The sequence below is a fragment of the Falco punctatus genome, assembly GCF_963210335.1.
Source record: "Falco punctatus genome assembly, chromosome: 11".
Taxonomy (NCBI): domain Eukaryota; kingdom Metazoa; phylum Chordata; class Aves; order Falconiformes; family Falconidae; genus Falco; species Falco punctatus.
The window spans coordinates 3,203,760-3,222,204 of NC_137591.1; positions in this window are offsets into that span (position 1 = coordinate 3,203,760).

Sequence of the window (18,445 nt, forward strand, 5' to 3'; positions counted from 1 at the left end):
CTCCTAATTCAGCCTTTCTTCACAAAAAAAAAAAAAAAAAAACAAACAAAAAAAAACCAAAAAAAAACCACCCTACCTGAAAGGAGTCAGGTATACTTGCTACCTAAGATCGTAAATGCTAAGAGCAGCACTGTAATGCTGCTCTTACCCACCATTCTCCAGCACACCTCAGCCCGGGGGGGGGCACCCCCACAAGCGTGCTGCCTGCACGGCTGTGGCCTCATTACCAGGGCTCAATCATCCCAAGGTACCTACAGCCAGACCCCAAACATGCTTTTCCCTCGCTCTGGTGATAGAAGCTAAGCTTTGCGAGCAGAAGGGTTGCAGCTCCCTCCTGCCAACACAAAGGACCATTGACCATATGTTACATCACAGCTGTAACTGTGCCCGGGCAGGTTCCATAGCGGATAGCACTGTTTTGCTGGAGTTGAAGGACACTGCCAAAGCTAGTTGAAGCTACTAGGATGATAACTACTTTCCTTCCATTCAGGAGAAGGATCACATTCCTGGAATGCTTAGGTTAGGTTTAGGATTTCAAAAGTCAGCAACTGTTTAATAAAAAGTTCATAAGCAGAGTGGAAACAAGGACAAGATTAAAGGAATTTCCTCCTCACTTCCTGCTAGATCAGATCCCAGCCCTCCTAGGCTTGCTTTCTGCCATATGAATCTTGTATTTCTTGTCAGACACTAATAGAGTTTCAAGAGGAGGAACAAACCCAGATAAGCATCTGGCTGCATGTTAGGGAAGTAGATGGAGGTTTGAAACCACCTTCTCCTCACATACACAAATGTGCGCATATTCCTCCTCAGACCAAGGAGGACAATGGCAAGAGATTATCCACTTCCTAGTGAAAATTGACCACTATGCAAACACAGAATAATTGGAAGAGGCAAGCCAAGCTTGGTACTGCCAGAGCTGTTACAGGCTCTGTGTGTGATGCATGGAAGGGACCAGCTGTGCCTGGGACCCAGGTGCCTATGTTTGCAGCATGGTGGGATTTAATTTCTGCAGCACTGGACAAAGTAGGTCCTTGTTGGAGCTGCAGGACTTTTTGTCACCTTGCTCTGATATGCCTTAGGATGCAGTTTCACAGCTGACTGAAGGCAGCCATGCTGCCACCTCCCCCCTTTTCCCAATCATGCATTTCCAATACAGTCTTTGTGTCACCCCTAGTAGGTACACAGCCACACAGGATTTGCCCTTTCAGCAGCAGTATGAGCTTAGGCCAGTTTAAACTGACCACGAAGCCAAGCCCATCAGTACCAGCAAAAGCCAATTCAAATCAAGATTAGGAAAGACCCACACCATTGCCTTCCTTAGACAGCTACGTGGTCTTCCCAGTCCCGTGCATTTTCTCCTGACACAAAGAACCAGGAACTGAGATGGTTCAAGAGCCAAGCTGACAGATAGTTACTGCTTCAGAGTGGAGGTGTTTCTGCCAATTTAGGTCCTTGAACCACTTCTTTCCCAGGGCATAGCAAATGCTTTTTGGTTCTTAAGGGACAAGGAGTTGAAGTGGTGCCAGAACCAGCAGAACATGGACCTTAGAAGCCAGAGCTTGTCTCACTACCCCCAACCAAGTTGAACAAGGCAGGCCCAGGTCCAACCGAGAGTCTCTATTACCAGGCAAGTTTGTAGTGGTGGGGTGGGTCTAACATCAAGATGAGAAATCAACTAGAGGCCAGGGTCCGTTCCATCATGGTCATCAGGACAGTGATTGCCAGGCAGGTCCAGAGCAATAAGACAGGTCTGAGGTCAAACAGGGAAGTCAGTCCACGTGCCAGGGTCCATAGCCAGGCACAGGTATGTTGGAGTAGCGGACTACAAGCCCTCCAACATAGCCCAAGCAGGGACTAAGAGGTAGTGGGGGGCAGGGCAGAGCTTAAATAGAGCCCCTTGACAAGGGTGGGGTGGTGTTTGAGGCCCCAGATGAAGCTGGTCAGTCATTAAGAGCTGTGAGTGCCCTCAGGGTCCTGACACGTGTCATCTAAATACAGGAATACTAGAGCTAATGCCAGTGAGAAGGTCACGCTGTACAGCTGGGATAGGATTTCTGCAGCACCAGCCCAGACTTGACCGCCCTGACCCCCTAAAGTGACATTTCAAGTTACTTTTAGGTGCTCTAACTGCAAGCTGTCCACAATAAAAAAATCCACTTTGTTTCCTGTATGTTCATCTGGGCAAATCCATTCAGCCAGCTGGTCCTACGGAAAACTAACCCTCTGATGAGAGAAAAGAAGAGCAATACTCCTCCGGAAGAGCCAGCTGGGTCAGCTCCCCCACAGCTGCTGGGTGTGAGATCCAGCAAAGGCAAGTGGGACCCTGGTTCAGGGGTGGGGTAAGAGCAGTTGAACACTGCTTTTGGCAGCAACTAGCTGTTAAGACTTGCTTAGCTGTAACACAGAAGTGTTTCCTTAATCTGTCTGCTGGTTGTGTAAAGAAGTACGATGTCCGTGAGGTCCAGATACCTCTGAGCTGGGCACAGGGGTAATCCACAGTGCACGCCTAAAGATACTGCTTCTATGGCAGATGAGGAAACTAAATGCAGAATCCTCAAGTCTTCAGTTAGCTTCTAAGTGTTAGATACATGCAGTGTGAAAGGATAAATCATTTATAATGAAAAAACAAACCACTTATTTTTAGCTGCAGATCTACCAAAGTGCATGCAATTAGCAAATATAAATCACTTCCTGGCTTGAAGACTGTTCAGCACAGCACATAAATGAAAGTTAAAACATACGTTTTGGGAATACATGGTACATCTGCTCTCAATCTGCAGCGTTTTGAAATCAATACAGATATTCTCCCTGCTTTTCCTTTAACATGCTGCAGTCTGTCATACCACAGTGGAAGAGTAAAAATATATTAAACAAAGGAACTAGAGCGGACACAGCCCTAAACACCATGAAATGAATAGCACAGAGTATTCATAATGATATGATGGCAAAAAGTAGTCGAGGTAAGGATAAGCACTGGCTTGGGAGGACAAATCAGAGAGAATTTCTCCTGCGCAGTCTGCAGGATGCTTCGGAGATGTAATGCACAGATAAAGCTTCAGAAGGTGACTCTGGGGAGAAAAATCAACTGTTTGATGCATGTCTACATATTTTAAAACAACGAAAGGCTTGTAGTCAATATCTTTGTGGAATTAGTTCCTGCAGGGAAAATGTATTACACACAAAACTTTTTTATTCTTTTTTTTTTAATGAAAAGATAGCAAAGAAGCTGACTGTCTGGGAATGATTTGTAAGTACAATAAACCTCACAAGAAGATGATAAGCAAAATATTGTAAAAGAATAGTGTCAGAAGTACAGCAAAATAAAAGAGAAACATTACACATTTGTAGTTACTGACAATGTGTGTTCTTAAGTATCATGTCACATTATAAAAGAATCCTTGTTTTCCTTTCCATCTTTCACTAATACTCCTATTAATCTATACCAGATTTTTTTCATTCAACCATTTGAGGCCACATGAATCATCCTTTGCCCATTTGAAATTCCACTAGAATTACACTAGTGTGTTAAGGCTTCCCAAGTGGAACCTGGAGATGAGGTTAGAACTGCCTGTGGATTTCTAGAATCTGTGCATCCGTGGAAAGACCACATGTAAATCTGATTTCACCGCTGATTTTTAAATGCTGACATGCCATGGAAAACAACAATTGCTGGTACTTCTTAAAGATTGGAGATTTACGTCTACCTTATACTGTCAATTCTCTAGAATAGGAATTCTCTCTAACTTACGTGAAGACATTGTCCCACTCGATGTATCCTTTGTTTTCTAGCTGAGTTTTCAGGAGCAAGTGCAGTGCAAATAATAACATGTTTCTTTAAAAGGAACAGGAGATATGAGTGTAAATTTTCTGACTTCTCTAAAAAAAATCAGCCACTGTGTAGAGAACAGGCATGCACAAGAAAGACGTCGCGCTACGTGATTTTTTTCAGCAAGTTAGCTGTCTTGTAAAAGTCTGTTGCAGACAGTTCAAGAACTACAGATATTGGCCAACATGCATGGGAAAAATTTTACTTTATGTGATCATGTAGCAAAAGCTTTCTCTTTTGTTCATAATTGCATGAGAAAATGGTTGATAAACCTGGTGATCGTGACAGAACACTCTGAAGCATTTAAGGCTGGTTTCAGTATTTGTTTTCAGCAGGAGTAAGAAGACGCCAAAGACAGGGAGGTAATGGATTGCACTTGATCCATTATTTTAGAGTTAAATCCAGCACTGGTCATTATTGTCAGGATGTTTCCTGATGTGCCTTTCCCTGCCTGAATCAGGCAGGTCAGCTGCAGACATCAGGCAGTAGCTCAGGGTATGCCCGTAGGTAGTGGGATACGCATCCCTTGCCAGGGGCCTCTTTGATTTGAAGGCACCAGGTTAGGCCAACGAGTAGCTGCATTTGTGCCAGTCTTTGCAGCAGCTCTGCCACCTTCCCAGGCTGAATTTTTTTCTTTGCCTGAAAAGCAAAGGACCGACTATCCATAGGGAGAGGTGGAGCAGAAGCACCGTCAGGGGACAGGGGACAGATTGCAGCCCTGGGGAATGACAGAGGGAGTATCAGGAGGTGCAGTACAATCTTGTTCAGACAACCTAGTTCAGTCTGTGATCTGGGAGTACTTTGAAAATTGGCAGGAGACTATGGAAAAGATAAAAGGAAAAGCCTTGAAATAGACCACAATTCTTTCCCTTTCATATGTGTATTACACTGGAATTTTATATATAGAGCAGAAGGACTCTGTTCTTTATATCCTTGAATTACATACCTCCATAACATGTAATGTTACCCTTTTGGTAAAACGAGGGTGATAGAATGGGGCACAAACACTAGCAACTGCTTAATAACATACGCAAATATTGGCACGCTTATTATTTTTGTTGTTGATATTACTTTATATTTGTTTGGCATCCAGCATTTCATTAAATTTGATATCCATTGTGCCAGGCACTTTCAAAGAGTTAATTGAATAACCAGCCATGGTACAGAGCGGGACAGTCAATAGGAGAAGCATGTACCAAGTAGTCGCACAGGCTGGTAATTTACATTTCAGATGCTGAGCTTTGTAGTTGTCCTCTGGGAGGAAAGAGTTGCAACTGTTTTATCTCTGACTTTCTCATTAGCCCCAGAAGTGAGTCTTGAAAAGAAGGCAGTGGATTTACAGCTCAGTTCAGGCATGACCAGGTTGTTCTGTTGCAAAATATCTCAGGTAATTTCAGGTGAAACTCCTCATTAATTGATTCCTTTTGCAGAGTTTGTTTGCTTTTCCTAAAAGGAATCAGTTAAACCAATCCTCAAAAAATCTGATTCAAGGAGGAGGTTATTAAGGCAATAGTTTGGAAAACCGAACTAGTATTACACTCAGCTGTCTTAATCCATGACTTCACACAATTTGCAGGTAGCCCCAGACCAACTTGTAGTAAGTAGTCCTGCCGGGAAGGGCCATGGCAGTCATCAGCGTGAACAAGGGAGATTTCACCACCTTCCTGAACAATATAATCTTTGTTGCCAGGCATGTAAAGCAGTAAAATACATCAGTCATTAAAGGAAGAAGAATGTCACAATTTTTTCAGGAGAAAAATAGATTCCAGGATCTGTGGTTTGACAGGTTAATAAGAAGGCCTGTACATTTGCCTTTACAATTTATTTACTTGTAAGTCTACACAGGGATTTTGTTACGGATTTGGCATCTTAAACAGGTTTTTATTCCAACAACATTTCAATTCACCTTTAAGACTTTCAATTAAGACAAACTGAACTAGAGATCCATCGGTGGAATTTGCATGGAAGTTAGCAGGGGGTTGGCAAAGCCATGATAGGGTTTAGGTATCAGGTTTATAGACTTGTATCGTACTATCTAACATCTCGTATTTTCCACTCATTTTGCATGTAAAACTTTTATTGATATCAGCGTGAGTTTAGCACGCCACTAAAATGGAGACTATGCCCCTAGGACACAAAATGATGTAAGGTACCCCATTTAGTTATAACAATTTGGCTGCACTAAATCTTGATGTTGAATGTTTGGTTTAGTTCCCCCATAAACTTCGTCTGCTGGATTTATATATTTTGGCTCCTTTTATTTTGACTCTAGTGGCTAAATTTGCAATGGGCTTAAGTGAATGCAATTCCACTCACACCAGCAGCAAATCTGCAGCACAGTGGGTATTTCTTGTTATATAAATATAGGGCCTCATCTGGCAAGATGCTGAGTGGACTAACTTGGTTGGGTTTCTGTGAGATCCGAGAGTGCTCAGCACCTCGAGGGAGAAATTCCAGACCTTGCAGCAACTGAACCTCCACACAGCATGTCTGTGGTCATTTTCTATAGCCCTTTGTCCAAATTAGAGTACACAATACATTTGCTTATCATCTTTTTAATCACAAACACAAAAGCTAAAATATTTATTTTCCTGGCTGTTATAAAAGTGCACCTCTATCTGCAACAAAGAATTATGTAAATTATGAGGGTGATAGTGGGGTTTTTTCCTCTGTAGCTCTGTGAAATTTAGCTTTCATTCACATGGGTGTGGGTTTTTTTAAATGAAACAGTATTTCAGTAATGGCTTCAGTGGGATTTTTTAATTCTTTTGCTCTATTTAGAGGGTTTTTTTAAACCCATTTCAATTCCAGTGAAAATGTCTCTGATCTGATAAAGGAGATGAAGTCACTGCATAGGCTTACTATTTTATTTCCATAAGGTTTGAAAGTTTTGTTCCCTGCAGTGTTTTGGAGCCCAGGAGTATTCATCTGTTTTGTAAAAGGAAAGTTCTATGGAGCAACATTTGGTCACTGTTGTCTGAATTTCATTATTCTGTTCTCCAGACTAGCAGAGGGGAAAAGTGCAAGTTAGCTGGGTCACAGTCTGAAATGTGAGAGCAGTCAACTTTTTCTGAAGTTTATGGGAATGAAAGGAAATTTAATACTGTTCAAAAGAGAGATTTAAAGTTGCATCATGTGAAAACAATTGGCGAAGTTTAATCCTGAGGTCTTGGGTTATTTGGTAACTTACATGACCATTTGTCAGCCTGCAAAAGATGAAGTTGGCTTTGCCCCTGCTAACAGTTGGCCTCTGTTTTGGAGTGGTATTGCAATGCCAAAGGAAAAAATACGAGTTATATTGGGTTTATGGACCACTACTAGTTCTATTCTTTACCCTTTCAGCTCATGACATGTCAGCTTGTCTCCTCTGGGTTGCCAGTGCAGATCTCCCACTGATCTCAGCAACACGTGCTGACAAGCCTTTCATGTAGAAGGGACTACAGAGCCTGACAACTTCTTAGACTTTTAAAATGCTGAATATATATCCATAATTTAACCTTTACCTCTCAGACCGCTTCAGGACACATATGTTTCATTGTACATGGAATAAAAGCGATGGGACCCTGGGATGTAACTGAATACTTAGTATTTTGTAATGTTTCTAGTGTATCATTTATGCTAAAGGATGTTGATTAAAACATTCTTTACATTAGTTTCTATGGAGTAAATTAAACTGAAAATCTACAGAGCTTTAAATGCATAACAACTCGAGATGTTTTCCAGAGTGTTCCATTACAAATTCCATCAAATAACCCTTAGCAAAATACCTTACTGTTAAAAAATTCTCTTAAAAGGTAGCCTGCGCCTCCCCATGTCATCTCCTTCTCCTACCCCTGATCTATCCTCTCCAGTTCTGGCACCCGCATCAGCACCTTCTGTGTTTGGCCATCGCTCAAGGTCTCTCTACAGAGATTTAAAATAATGTTAATCATTATTAAAGGTGGGGAAGGGAACAATGTCAAAATACAGATAGCTTGGTTTTGAAGGCCATTTCATATGCTTTTAAATACTGTTTTGAGGGAGTTGAGTGCCGCAAGAAGACTAACTTTTAAGATCTTTGAGGTTTGCATAGGTACCAGGTATCACTGACCCATGCAGCTGGCAGGAGGGCTGGAGCTTGGGGAATAAGACCACATACATAGCACAAACATCCTTGCTTCTACTTCTGGGTTAAATATTCCCAGTTGCCCAGTGGTGCCTGAGTGCCCTGGTGCGTCCGCCCTGGGGTCTTCAGAACACGAGTTCTGAGCTGGGCGAGTACTGAGCTGCTCCCGTCAGGCCACTGCACACTCACCTGGGCTCCACAGCAGAGCACATGGGTTTGTGCACAGGGTTGTGGTGTGTAGCTGCCGTGGAACTGGACAAGACATGGTTTAATCCATCCAACTCAGGTTTGCAATGACTGATGAGCTGCTTCCCCCTTGTTTCTTAGTGTGATTCATTTGTAAGTTGCTTATACTGGCTCTGAAAATGGGGGTTTATGTCCTTTTTTTCTCCAGTCAGTGCCTCATGGCTTCAGCGTTCCTTGCAACAGATGATCACTGCAGTGATCACTGCTGTGAAGTGCATGAGTGAGGCAATCCTGTGTGCTATTGCTACTACAAACACTGCAGTTGCTATGTTCTTTGCAGATGTTCTTTACTTTAACACAGCTGTACATATTACAACATCTTTTAGTAGGACAAACCTACACAACTGAGGCTACGTGGCCAAAGCCCCAGCCACTCTCAGGCAGCCCTGAAGGAGCCACCACAGCCAAGGAGAGCCAGGGAAGCCACTGTCTCGCCCTTCTCCCATGGGCACTTTCCGGGGACATTACAAAAACTGCATTGTCTGCCTTTTCTTCATGCTCACCTGATCATACAGTAACTCCTCAGACACCCGTGCTGGAGTTCCACAAAGGGATTTTTAGTCAATGCTGAAAGCATGGACCAGAGGAAGGATTGCAGATGTTGGTTTGCTTAAATATCTTGAAGTCTTGTGGTCCCACACAGTACTACAAAAGATAAAAGAAATCTAGAGGGGGAAAAAATATTACGTACGGAGAAGATGGCAAACTGGAAAATGGTGAAGGAGACTGAAGAGGAGGAGAAGCTGGAAACAAAGGAAGGAAAAAAGATAGGAGGAGAAAGTCCAAAAGTTAAGATGAAAGAAAGATCCAGTATGAAAGCACAATTTTGCAGGAATTAGTGCATAGTGAGAGGAATCTGTAGCACTTCCCTGGATCTAAAAAAAATTCCTAGGAAACACCCACAGGCTATATGCTGTTTAGCGTCAACTTACTTGGAAATGGCAGAAAAAATCAGTCATTTGTTATTTATATACGAGCTGAGGTATATTCTGTACCTTCTTCCTACCACACAGGACGTTTAACATACATGCACGGGGGCATTCAGCTACTTAGTGGGTTTTCAAGGCCTGTATATAAAATTGAAAAATGCAGCTCAGCTGCTTTTTATAAGGCATCTACAATAATCAGTTCAAAGTAGAACATACAGTAGCTGCTTAAAGATTGACTTTGATTCCCTCTATGACAGAGACCTTACCAGTACAGCCTGGGTATTTGAAACCACTAATGTCTAGTTTAGGTTTTGTTGCTGTTTAATTTGCATGGATCAATTCCATTTCTTCTTTTTTTTTTTTTCTGTGAAAGCAGAAAAATAAAATGTCTTACCTTGCTAGCGCTGCCGTAAATGTTATCAACAGTAAATGCTTGAAATGTTGCCAGAAGCTCTGCTGTCCCACCTGCTACTGCGAGCGAGACACTAATTAACAGCCCTGTATATGTAGCACATTTTCACTTGCAATTTTGTTTTGCAATAAAGTAAAAAATAAATGGCTTTAATTTACAGTAAACATTTTTCTCAATCAAAATAAAATGTACAAAAATTAGGAAGCTTATCCTGAAAATACAGAAGCAGAAAGATTAGCTTTTTTAAAATATCTCCCTGATTTTCTCAACGCACAACAATGTGCCGAAGCAAACAAGTATGTGCAGCATCACAAATCACGATCCATCTTCACTGGGGTGGACTCACGGAGGAGAGCAGCCCCAGCTCTGCACGCCCCACCAGCCCCCAGTGCAAGTCCTGGCCCTGCCTCAGCCCTGGCTCACGAAGCCAGCACCACGGCTCTGCGGTGTGCATGCGCGGCTCTGCGGGTCAGTGTCTTCGTCACTCTCACCACATACAGATTTTAATAGCGTGCACACACACAAAAGCCTAAAATGCCAGTAACTTGCATCCAACAGCACGTTCCTATTAACAGAGGGAGTTATAAACTAGCCGGGTGTGCTGCTGAAACACAGACACAGCTTCATGCCCTGTAGATTCCCTTTACTTCCACCGGGGCAGCTCTGGCCACATTCTGCCATATTTCTTGCTGTGTTGTGATTCTATTGACTAATATCAGAATCCCAGAATGTATTTTTAAGCAAGATACAAACAGCACAAGTAATGATACCCAGCAGCTTTGTGTCCTTTATCCTTTAATGCATGCACCTCAAAAATCTCCCACCACCCATCCAGCATCCGTTGTGACTCCAATATACCGAGTTCCCCACCTCCCCTCTCCCTCCTCGCCCCGAAGGTGCTGCTGTGGCTGGTGCTGAGCTGCAGTGCCTGCACACACACAAACACCGGCCAAGGGCAGAGCAGGCAGAGGCTGAGGTCACACCACAACTTTTCCCTGAGGAAAATAAGCAGAAGGAGTAAACAAACAAAAAAAAAACCCAAAAAACCCGAAGCTTTCCAGCAGATCCTTCTGCAGCTGACTGCTGACGTTGCTCTGGGGCTAAAGAGCATCCCTTTTCACAGGTGCAAGTACCAGCTCCTGAGTTTGGAGGGCTCATGGGATCATGGAAAATAAACAGGACATTAACAACAGTGAGAGGGGACAGGATGAGCCAGACCTCCTTTGCCATGAGCCAGACCTCTGAGAGCTCTGCCCCGCCTGCTAAGCGAGGAGGGGGCGAACAGAGCCAGTTCCGGGCTCGCTGCAGCACCGCGAGAAGCACCAGTACCTCACGCCTTTTTTTGAACAACTAATGATGAAACAAATAGTTCCACTGGCACAAGAGACGACGGTACTGGGTTTCCTATGGGTGTGTGGTTTAGGCATGCAGTCCCGTGTGGATTCACTGATGTCGAGGAAGGGCTGAACCCCCCAGAGCCACTGTTCTTCGGTGAAGGTCTCACCAGGGCTGCTCACTCTGCCATTCTGCTGCAAAGTGCCATTAAACCGACAGGATTTTAACATCTTTGCGAACTCACATCTATATCCAATTTGAAATATGTCAACAGGTTTTCTGGTGTCACCTAGAAGAGACAAGCAAAGGTGAGGTGATCGCATGGGACTCTAAGAAATCAGGCTAAAAAATTCACAAGAGCGCTGTGCAGGCAGGCGTGATACCTATGCATTGCCCATTAAGAAGTTAAAACTTGGGAAAGTAAGTTCCCTTTGACTGCAGGAAGTCTGAGGGAATCTCTGATAACCGAGTTTTAGCTTGAACACTGAAAACCAGAGTGTTTTGAGAACGTTTAACAGAATGTTTTTAATTTTTAATAAGCTAGTTGGTTAAATAACACAGGCTGAGGGTGGCCATCCTGCGTTAGGAAATCTGTCCTTAAGGTATCCAAACTTCCTGACTTCTCTACTTTCCTTGTAACCTAACGTTTCAGCTTCCACAAAAGCAACAATTTTATCAGCAGGACACTTAAAGCTAAGAACCGGTAAGCACGGGGTACACTCTGACCTTCTGAACTCGGCAGAAGCTCGTGTGCTCCTGAAAAAGGCAGTCAGGACCTAACTGGGCCACATCCATCTTAGCATTCTAATAAATTCTAATTTAGCTATTTAAAATAACACCTACATACTAATTAACTTCCTCAGCCTAAGCTGCATATAACCAATGCTTTCATTTTGCTTTGTAGGCAGCTACGCTTCACCCTGAAACATGCAGGCATCTAGAACGGGACAGGACTGTCATTTAAATGTGGGGTTTTATTCTGTCATCCAAGTGGTTGGACTCTCAAACAGTTCAAAATTCTTACAAAGGGAGAAACACCTCTGAACTGTTGCTGAGCCAAATTAAACCCCAGCATTGTTTAAAAATCACATTCTTTCATTCTGTGCCATGGATTGTAAGAGCTGAGCATCTGATTACTGCCCTCATAAAACTTCTTCTTTGAGGCTGACTATAATTACAGAGTATTTTAACGCTTTTATCTTTGGGCAGGGTAGATTTGTAGTCTGTCTCCTGTTTCATCCAGTTGTGCATGGTCAGAAGGGAAAAATACAGAAAACTTTCTCCTTCCTTTCATTCTGGAGGAGTGTGTAGCATTAGCACAGCCAAAACCAGACCGCAGCGGTACATTCAGTTCAGGGAGGGAGCAACATCAGTGACCTGAGCAGGGAAATGCTTACAGGCATGCTTGCCTTGGAACTCAGTAAAGCCTCTCTCCCTAAGGATCCTCGCAGGCAGGTGACCCCAAAGGAGAAGGCAAAGCCCCACGTGCTGCTCCCCCTTGTCAGTGCTTCCAACTTCTGCTGCCTTGATGCCGAACAGCCAGATTAGGCACCTTCCTCCGAGCGAGTCACCCCCAGCTCGCAGCACCATCCAGAGGTAGACCTGTTTCTCGTTCCCATAGCAGCCATCTCCAGCGTTTTAACCCGCACTTACCAGATTTATTCTGCAAAACTGGATCCTGCCCCACCTTGCTCATGGCTCCTACCAGCAGCCCAAGCCTTGCTGCTGCCAGGAACAACTGCCCAAGTCATCCTTCATGGAAGTGCTGGAGCTGATCATTTCTGAAGGTATCCCAGCCTCGCCATGGGAGGTTAACGGCATTGTGAAGGGACACACATGACTGGGAATTTTGTGCCAGAAACAACACAAGCACTCTGCTTGCAAACTTCCTAAACTCCTCCGCTTCCCTCCAGCTCCCCCTGTTCTCCCAGGAGCAGTGGATAAACACGGAGTCAAATGATTCAAAGGTTTGCATACTCGCTCACTGTGACACAGGACTTTCTTTGCCCACTCACTCCCTCTACAACTTACCTTTTTTTTAACCTTCCTTTCTGCTGTGCATGCAAGGAGGTTCACTGGGACCTGAAAGAGCTGAGGAATAACCCTGTGGATTCTCCAATGCAGGGAGCTGCACACCACAGTGGGAGCCACAGCATATCTGAAAGTCACCCTGAGGCACCTGAACTGGCACCTCAAGGGAGCAGAGCGTGAAAGGTTTTTAATAGACACTCCAGAATGGCTTTTGTAAAGGGGGTGAGGGAGCTGAATGGATCCAGAGTTGGTGAAATGCCTTTCCAAGCAATGCCATGGTGTTAAATACAGCCAAACTCCTCTAAAATTTATCCCATCCTGGCTGCTTCCAGGGATGGATAGAAAGGTCAAAATTATGGCAAAATAAATGTGCCACGGGCAGGTTTTCTTCACCAGCCTTTGCCTTGCTGTAGTTTCACTGGTGAAGTGCACAGTGTTGCTGCTCTGTCCAGGAGCCAGTGGGATGCCAGGAGACATTCCCAGCGCCCAGCCCCTGTTGTGCTGAGGTTTGTTTACCAAGATGATGCAAATTATAACCCATACCATCTAAAATGGGAGGATGGATATTTAATAACGACTTCAGAGGCCATACAAATCCATCCTAACGGATATGGCTTTGGCTCCTATCACACACTGTCACACAAGCCTGGATGAATTTCAAATCTGGACTGTTGCGCATCACTAGGATTCCTCATCCTAATTTAAACATTTTTTTCCCTATAACCAAGCTGCATGTGAGTACAACTGAGTGTTTAGCCAGAGAGGAAAATGTGAATTTACAGAATTAAAGTGCAGGTGGGATGCTGTGAGCAGCAGGTTCTGAACTGGCATGTACAGCCATGTCCTATAATGGGGAATAGGGCTGTTATTTTTGTTAATTCTGGCTTGTAATCACAACCTGCAAAAACAAAGTCAGTAAAACCAAAGCCATCACTGTTTTGAAGCTTTTGCCCCTTTCAGTTTCCATATATACCACTACACTCCCCCCAACCTCCACCCCAGCGCCAGCTCTTGATCCTGTCTTGTTCTTGCCATGCTTCCCTGACCCTGGTCCTTCACCCACACTCCTTGGGCCCAGCCTAGCCCTGCTCCTAGTTTCTGGGGTCTTTCCAGAACCTTCCAGAGCCTCCCAGAGCTGGGGAGTGCGAGGAAATACTAAGGGAAGGGAAGTTCTTCTGAAGGTGGGAAAAGTGCAGAGACACCAGGACGGGCTGGCGGCCCCATGTGCCTGGACAGCATAAGGTAATGTTGAGAGGAAAAATGAGAACTGGTTTATTTGATTTGATAATTGGTTTATTGCATTTGCAGCCACTTTCCCCACTCGAGCCTGGGCATAGCTGTCAGTGCTGTGATAGAAACGTGCTGAAAAACACATGCTCTTCACTGCAAAGCTGAGGGAACAGATTCTTTCCAATGGTAACTGGAAATCTTGCCCAAAACTCTATACACTGAAGATCTGGGGATTAGACTTTGGATTTATCACATGGAAATACCCCACAAAACCCAGCACTATGCAGCATCTTCCTGAATTGCTCTAGCCAGTCTCAAAGTGACCTTTGGTTTACCAGGCTGGGTTTCAGCATATGCTTGGGAGACGATGCTTATGGAACAGCTTGGCAGCCTGTGGCCTCGCTAAGGACTTCAAAGATGCGGTAATTTTGAGTTGTGAACGAACACCTGGATTATAGATGAAATCACGCCAAAGTGAAGTGTAGCAAGACCCTGGGTCCACTGGAGACGGATGCCCTGAGGCTCTTTAGCATTGCTACCATCTACAAAGAAACAGTCCACCTTCCACAGGTGGAGCAGTAGGATCTGAACAGGATTTCAGAGCTTTTCTGCCTCTGGCACAAGGGTTCAGCCCCTGGTGCAGGTGCTCACTGACACCAGCTAGGAAAACCATCACCCTGGGCGCTGGGAGTCACCCCGGCTGCTGCTGCTGCTCAATAACCTGGCTTCTGGCAATGGCTCCTCTGCAAGACCCACCAGACTGGGACAAGAAATCACCGAGTGGCAGTTTGGTGGCTGGGCTGATCTCCACTTTGTACGGCTGTGGTTATTTTTGTTGGTGAGCTCTTGTGATGTATTTTCATTTGTGCAGTGGAAATTGCATGCAGAAATGAAATATTACATTACGTAAACTTGGGGTAAAGATTAAAACACATACAACTAGCGAGACATCTGGATCTAATTGGGCTCTTCCGGGACAGGAGTCTTATAGCTTTAGCCTGAAGAGAAGCAAAGGAAGAGCAGCCGTAATTTTTCATGCAAATATCCATCTGCGTAGAGGGGCTGAGTCTTTGCAAACACCTCCATTGCCACGTCTTTGGCAAACGCGGCCCATTAAGTGCCGTACGGGCTGACCGTGCTTCCCTGTTGTTGCACAGAGTCACTGACTTGGAAGGAATCCACTACAATGCAGCCCAGGGGTAAAAGTGAATTTCCTGAGAAAATTATGACTAACTGAACCTTGGCGTGTAGAACGGAAGTCTCCCGCGCTCAGAGCTGTACCAGTTACCCTTAACCACCAGCCACTTTTCCTTCATTTGCTGTATATTCAGAGACCTGCCGGCACACAGGCAGCTGCTGAGAGCTACGTCCCTGCTCAGTGACCCAGCAAGCGAATCCACTCGGGCTTCCCCAGGAGCAGTCTTTTGCTTGTGGCTACCTCCCTCTCCTGTGCAAGGCTCCAAATCCCATGAGATGAACAGGCAAGGGCTGCAAAGGCACAAATTGTTTGTCTTGGGGGAAGGGTATCGACAGGGGGGAACAGTTCAGGCCCTACTTCGCAGCACTTCCAGGTACAGCAGAAAGGAACAGCTGGAGAAACTGTAACTGTAAGCTACGAGAGCACAGGAAGCTTTGCATCTCATCCTGAAGATGCTGAAATAAGTAGGGAGTGCCAAGAGAGGAGAGCTGCACCCCACGATAGAGCTGTTAGCACCATCATGGGCAAGAGAGCAGTTTTTTGGACACAATTTAACTGAAAAGTGCTCATGGTTCCATTAGAAAGACCTCAGGGCTGACCTTTTTTAAAAAGAGGCCAACCATAAACTACAAGGTCACTTGTTCATGCAGTGCTCAAAAGGCAAATAAGAGCAGCCAAATTGTTTTTCCCCACTAATCCCAGCTTTCTGGTTTAGTGCTTTGCAGCCAACGGTGAGGAAAGCCTCCCAGACCCCACTCTGCCAAGCAAAGTGCCGGCACAGGACCACGGCACAGAAAACACGGCTCTCCCAGACGGAGGCACAAGCTTTCCCTGGATCAGCAGCTGCCACACCACCGGGCAATGATGCTGCGCACACCCGCGCTCACAGCCACACCGACAGCTGAGCAGCCGTTTGCAGAATGCACGCAGCAGCTTGGCACAGCCTGCCTGCGGGCAGCAGTGTTTCCCACCTCAGCTTTTAGCCTTTGTTATAATCTCCTTTTTCCTCTTTACCCTAAGACTGATCTAGATCATTCTATTGAGTAGCTATCAGGGTGCTAACACAATTTACAGAAGTCATTATTTGTGATTCTCGTTGTTTTTCATAATCAAACCAGACTGAAGCTCTATAGTGCAAATGTAAATTCTTTTGTCTCTTGGAAGTATTTTACAGTCACCTATCTACATTGTTTTCAACTTTGTTATTAGCCAACTGAGAGATCAAATGTTTCTGTACCACATATGTCCCTACAGAAGCTGTCAAGTAGATTTAGGCTTGGTCTTTCAAGTGCTCAGAAGAAAGGAGACTCCCCAGATTAATTTGGAAGCTTCCTTGCTGACTGGATCTGCCCTTTCCGGGCCACGTGGCTCATGCTTCCAGACCAATTCATCTGGCCAAAGTCACAGCAGCATCCGTGCTAATGATGCCTGACACACAGTATGAAAATGGAGTCCTTCATTACAGCCCCAAATGCTCCAAACATTGTCTCCACTAAAACAACTACAAACCTCCTCTGCAGATTAAAATGGAAGAGTTGAGCCAGCTCCGTGCTGCAGAGCAGCAGCAAGGAGGAGGTGTTTTTGTCATAGCCCAGCACCAAGTACCATCAGGGAACAAGGGCTTCTATTACAGAACTGGAATCTCTATTTGCCAGTTAAAATGTTGGGGGAAAATCAGGCAGGTTTCACAGCAGTGATCGGCATGAATAAAAAAGGTGGCAGAGGAATCCCACGCTGCCCATGAGCTGGGCCAGGGAAAGGGGATGGAGCAGAGATCTGACAGCAGCAGTGAAAAGCTGCAGGTTTGATCCCATGTCCCCGATGCTTCTCTGCTACAAGTGCCACTATGGCAGGAGCGGGGCTACAGTGCCCCACAAGGCAGCACAAAAGGGGGACACATGGTTGCTGCCACCCAGAGAAAGGCTATAAGCAAGGATTTACAAGTGAGAGGCTCCAGGTTTTGTTGCCAGCCTCCAGATCCAGACAGGCATCTTTTTTGACAGAGGAGATCAAAGTCAAACAGAGCACCCGGCTCACACGCGGATATACCTGGATTACGTAATTTCACTTCAATACAAATATGGGCTGGGCCATATTTAACTGTCCTTTGTCAGGTCGGATGTGCAACTCAGGTTTGATTTAGGGGGCTTTCCCCCCTTTCTCCCCTTAACGCACACACCACAGCGTTTATTGGGATTTTTGGATCTCTGTAGTTGTATTTTATTAAGTGATGTGGCACGGCTTGCTCCGAGTAAGGCTTTTGTGCTCCCTGGGAGCGGCCCCTGCCTGCTGCTCTCTGCACATGTACTTTCCCCCAGGAAGTTTTCCTTTTGCTCGGCAGATTGTAAGGAGGAGGAATCAGTGGCTCCAGAGTGGCCGTGGGGGGGGAAGAGGTGCAGAAGTGAGTCCCATGGGAGCACGGCCAAGCGGGCAGAGCGCTGCACCGGCACACAGCAGTTTTGGTGACGGCTATTGGCCACTCAGCACTTTCAACACATGGGTTTTGGAGACTGACCTTCTGCATCTGGTTTTTGTGAAGAACTCACCACCACGTGCTAGGGTGGAAACTGGTCCGGCTCCACACACATGGGCTGTTTGGACTTGGTTTTTCCTTTTTTGCCCGGAGTGGGAGAAACCCATATGCCACTGCTGCTGTTTTCCACTGTAAATGGAACTTGTTGTTGCTATGGTTTGTGGCCAAACCCTGAGCACAAGCATTGCTTCCTCAAAGGACACAAGAGTTTATTCACGTGATCTCCTGGTATCGTGCGCTGCTGACCTGGATCCATCCAACAGAGGCCATGGCTGGTCCAAAAGCAGAGCACAGGGTGGAGAAGGCTGCGGTGGAAGTGGCACAGCTGCAGCTTTCCCCCAGGACCGCGTGCGTCTCCGTGCATCCCTGGAGCGAGTGGTGCATCCAGCACCAGGGCTCAGGCAGACCAGCAGCAACAGGCTGTGAGATTTTTATTTTTTTTTTTATATATGCCCCATACCAAAGTAGCTCTGCCAGCAAAACTGTTAGCGCAGACTGAGCAGAGAAGTCTGCCTCACAGAAGAGGCACCTCTCCTCTGTGTGGAAGACTGATAAAGAACCTTCTGTCAGCACATCTACACCTACCTGGTCCTGGTTAGG